General features: G+C 30.4%; 1 pseudogene; it reads right to left on the reverse strand.

The window, feature by feature from the left end:
- Positions 1 to 1,636: 1,636 nt before the first annotated feature.
- LOC114378149 lies at positions 1,637 to 3,049 on the reverse strand (annotated as a pseudogene).
- Between the last annotated feature and the right edge of the window lie 2,565 nt (positions 3,050 to 5,614).

Below are 5,614 nucleotides of genomic sequence, written 5' to 3' on the forward strand. Positions count from 1 at the left end.
GACGTTTAAGCTAATTAAATTTTTGAAGGATCTTTGTTATAACTAATGACGACTAACTATCATTATTCTTGCTAATTTCTTGAATTTTATTTTTCACTTTTGTAGTATATTCTTCTATTATCAAATCATAAGTCTAGATAAATTTCGATGGAATTTTCAATTGAAACTCCTAAAAAAATAACATTTATTTAATTATGTTTTACGAGAATAAATTTAATTTTCACTTGAAATATGTGTAAATATGTGTGTGTACATACATAAAATCAACTCCTATTACTAAAACTCCTATTACTAAATTGATTGAGAGGACATGAATTTTCCTTATTATATCTAAATGTTTGTTTGGAGGAAAATTTGATATATTATTTATTTCTAAATTCAAATATCCTTTTTAAAAATGCTTTGGGATTTTCTAAAGGATCTATTTTTTTTCTTATCTTGGTGTGTCCCTCTTTTAAGCTCCTAGAAGGGTTCTTTACTCTTCTTTATGGGAAGAGTACGATTGATTAAAACAGTTGTGTAGAGTAGGTTGTTATATAGTTTACACATTTACTCTTGGCCTATAGCTACATTGAAGATGCTTGATATGTGGCTTCAAAATTTCATTTGTATTGGTGATATTGACGAGAGAAAATTATTCACAGTATCCTGAAAAAAAACAGGTGATCTCCTTTAGAGATGGGTGGCCTTTGAATTAGATCACTAAAGTTAATCAATAAGGTTGCAATTATGAAGCTAATTTGGTCTTTAGCCACTTCAGATGAGCCTTGGGCTTTTTGTGCTATTCTAGATTTCTTAAGGTTGGTACTCCTGGGGAATCCTATATCTTCTCTTCTATTTGGACATGGATCAAGGATTTTTTTTTGGATTGTTATGGAACATTCGGTTTGGTTAGTTGGAGATCTTATTAACATCTCCTTCTGGCTAGATAATTGGCTTGATGAACTGACAACGATCACTCTAAATATTCTAGAGTTGGCTCGAAACTCATTCCAGCCCATGGTGAAGGGTTTAAATAGGAATAAATGTTGGGTGCTTCCTCAAGAGTTCACACTATCTTTTCCTAGCTAGTGGAAGGCATTAAATTTGTTATTATTCCTTTAGAGGAGATCATAGATAAACCCATTTGGATCCCCTCAAATTTAGGAAACATGACTTTTAAAGCAGTGTTTTCTTTCTTCCAAACTAACTTGCAGTCATTATCTTGGCATAAGATCTTATGGAGAAAAGGAATCTCGCCATCAAAATCCTTTTTTTTTTGGAGATGGATTCATGATTGTTCACCTACAAATGATAATTTGAACGTAGGGTTTTTTTTTTTTGCCTCTATTTGTTCTCATTGTGGAGCTAGTGTTGATAATGCAAAACAACTATTTCAGGAATGTCCCTTAGCAATGAAGCTTTGGAACTAGCTTAGTCACTTATTGCAATGTAGCAAGTCTTTTTCTTCTGCTATGGACCTGTTTCATACTTGCTGCACCATATGATGGAATATAAAAAGAAAAGAAAAAGAACTCCGTATTGAGATATGGACAAAATTAGTGTTGATGTTTATGTTGTCATGAACCAACTATCACAAAATAAAATAAAGCACTAAGTGAAGGGACATGAAAAATTTATAATTACTTTTTTAATATCATTGTGGTAGTTCCTCTGCTAAATAGATGTAGAAATGTCCCATAGCTCCAGTACGAAACTCATTTTTATATCTAGATTCTAGAGTCAAAATTTCACCATCATGAATCTTGATTGGACCCGGTTGTGGATAACAAATAGACATTCCAATGAGATAAGCTTTCTCATTTCCAGCCTCTTTTCCTGTCCCATATTTTGGTGTTGATGTACATAAAGTCCTTCCATCCTAAATGGTAGGAGAACATAAATTTTAGAGTTGAAGATGCATTGTTATATATGACCTTTTACAATGATATGGAATTAGAAAATTTATTGAACAAAAATTCATTCACAAAAAGTTTCACAAGATTAATACGTAGCTAATAACAAATGGTTTATAAGAATGGCGAAAAATATTGTTCATCACCTGTCCATATAAAGTTGCATTTACAACACCTGAATGCATATGAGCAGTGCCATAAATTAGATAACCTCCTTTTTCCATTGGGATGTTTTCTTTTTGGACATGAGGAGAATCACCACCACCACCAGTTGCTGGAATGGTATACTCTGCCTGCAAGGAATTAAGATTTACTTTTGTTCACTCACTCTAATAAGATTGAAAAGTATATTGTTTTATCATAAAGTACTGTCTTGAAAAACTTATCTACTAGACAATCATGAAGTATTTTGGAACCATTTGACCTCACTTTGTCGGTCGAATCAAGTATGTAAACCTTAATTGGTATTTGGTATATGTTCCAATCAACCCAACTAATTTTGTATCTTAAGGAAACCATTCTCCTTGGACCTTGAAAACCCTCTATTTGCTTGCATTGTAAGTTGTCCTGACAACAAAAGAGACCTCCTTTATAATTTGTAGTCAATTTTTGGTTATGTATATCCCTTGTGACATTATAAAAGTCCTTCGGGAGATTCATATGGTCACATCTAAATTGAGTGCAAGCTTTCTTATCTTGTGCACCACGTGTATCAATGACCATGATGTTGAGCAACCATTTCTCCTCATATCCATTTTTAATTTTTGTTGGGTTACCTTGTTCTATAGCAAAAGGATCAGGAATTTTTGAGGTTGTTCCTCGTGATTCTACTCCAAATCCCCAATAATGTGGAAAAATGCCACCATTACATGTGCAAACCAATGATGAAGGTAAGTTTCATACGAAGGTATAGAGTTCCCTTCTTGGTCAACTAGTTCCGCATCAAAACTCTTAATTCCAACATGACCTTTTGGAAACTTTATATTCTCAAATGTTTTTGTTGCAATTTATCCGGGTGCCATTTCAAAACTCCCAGTTACAAAAATAGTTTTCTTGATATGATTTTCAGGCTTTTGATATAGTGAATATGATGTACTTGGTAACAACAATAGTATTGAGAATGAAAGTATCATTGCATTAGAGATAAACTCCATGTTAACCTGAACATAAACAAGTAGTGTCACAAAATTAGTAATGAATTGTCTATGATGTTATTCTTTTAAGGTAAGCTCAATTAGATATAATTCAAACACGTGATTAAAAGATTAGGTAGATTGATAAGTAAGTTTGAAAAAAAAGTATATTGCTTACCATATGAGAAGAAGACAAAGGATTGATCATGATGAAGATTTGGTCTTTGTTGAAAATTAAAGCAATTGTTTAGATAAATTGGTGTACATACGATGATCTTGTTTGGTGCTTTTATAATAGAAGATTTTGTAGCAATATAACTGGCATAACTAAATGTAGATTTAATACACACGTAAACTGTTTATTTCCATTTGTCGCTAAAGCATGTGTTTGCAATCTACAGGTAATGGTTTGAACAAAATTTATTAATAAATGTTAGTGACTTTTCTGAAACTACAAATCATTAAGCAACTGTTTAGATCTATTTATGGGTACAATAATTGGTGTCAATTGATACTTTATGTAAGAATTAGTTTCTACAATAATTTCAATCCCTCTTCATGGTAAACTTTTGTTTTAGTTTTTTGTTTCTTTTAATTATAAATCCAAAGGTGGGGGAATGTGTATACATTACTTATTAACCAACAAATTAAACTCCTTTAAAGCACGTAATTAGTTATCTCACAATATTATGCAATGTCTTTTTAATGCCAAATAAAATTTAAAATATTTTTTGTTTTTATGATATGATTTACAAAATCAATATGTTAGGCTTGTCTCTTTTAAAGAATGAAACAAAATAAATGTGCATCTTCATATGAACGCAAGTTTGCTTCCACGTTCAATCAAATATTATTGGTGATTACTTTTCTGTTTTTTTTTCAAAAGAAATAGAAAATACACATCTAACATTGAAAATATTTTATTCATTAAAATTTTCACTAACATATCTACTTGTAAGAATACATAATTTGGAAAATGAGATTCTCACTCTCCCCATTTTCTCTATTAGATATTCTCAATATTTCAGCTCTTTTTCTTTTCAATATCTTTATCTCTAAATTGAATTTCAATATTAAGTTTTCAATAATTAAAAGTAATCTTATATTTCAATTTAAATCCCAAACATAACCCATATAATTAAATATGTTTATTGCAATTTTCTGATTACAATATAACTTATATTTGAAAATATTTACTTTTTAAATTTTAATTATAGATAAATAAGCATTTATGTTATATAATAGTTAAGCTAGATTCCTAATTTTGAATTAAACAATAACCCTAAATTAGTTAATTTGAAATTTCAAAATATGTTTATTAAATAACAATAAAAATTTACTAAAATAATTTATAATATATTTTTACCATGAGCACTTATATTTTTGTGATAAAAAATTGTGACATCCTTTAACATGAAAATTTGTGTGTGTTATTATTGATATTATTATAAAAATATGTTGGTTGAGGCCTAAAGGATAGAATATATTTGTTATTGGTAGATAGTGGGACAATTAATGCCAATAGTAGTTGAAAAACTAAGGATATTTTTGTCTAAATTTTTATAATTGAATGTTTTCTAATATGTATGCATGACTTGAAAAGACTATTATTTTAATATAGAGTGAGTGTATATTATATTATATAAAGTATATTTCTCAAAAATAATTATGCATTTGATGATACAATTTCTAAACTTAATGAAAATATTTTTTCCAATGAATATTATAGTCCCTTCATTACTAAAGGACATTCCTGAAATAGTTGTTTTGCATTATCAACATCAGCTCCACAATGAGAACAAATAGAGGCAAAAGAAAAAAAAACCCTACGTTCAAATTATCATCCGTAGGTGAACAATCATGAATCCATCTCCAAAACAAAAAGGATTTTGATGGCAAGATTCCTTTTCTCCGTAAGATCTTATGCCAAGATAATGACTGCAAGTTAGTTTGGAAGAAAGAAAACACTCCTTTAAAAGTCATGTTTCCTAAATTTGAGGGGATCCAAATGGGTTTATCTATGATATCCTGTAAAGGAATAATAACAAATTTAATGTCTTCCGCTAGCTAGGAAAAGATAGTGTGAACTCTTGAGGAAGCACCCAACATTTATTCCTATTTAAACCCTTCACCATGGGCTGGAATGAGTTTCGAGTCAACTCTAGGATATTTAGAGTGATTGTTGTCGGTTCATCAAGCCAATTATCTAGCCAGAAGGAGATGTTAATAAGATCTCCAACTAACCAAACCGAATGTTCCATAACAATTCAAAAAAAATCCTTGATCCCTGTCCAAATAGAAGAGAAGATATAGGATTCCCCATGAGTACCAACCTTAAGAAATCTAGAATAGCACATAAAGCCCAAGGCTCATCTGAAGTGGCTAAAGCCAAATTAGCTTCATAATTGCAACCTTATTGATTAGCTTTAGTGATCTAATTCAAAGGCCACCCATCTCTAAAGGAGATCACCTTTTTTTTCTTCAGGATACTGTGAATAATTTTCTCTCGTCAATATCACCAATACAAATGAAATTTTGAAGCCACATATCAAGCATCTTCAATGTAGCTATAGGCCAAGAGTAAAT

Source organism: Glycine soja, chromosome 1 (genome assembly GCF_004193775.1).
Source record: "Glycine soja cultivar W05 chromosome 1, ASM419377v2, whole genome shotgun sequence".
NCBI classification, from domain to species: domain Eukaryota; kingdom Viridiplantae; phylum Streptophyta; class Magnoliopsida; order Fabales; family Fabaceae; genus Glycine; species Glycine soja.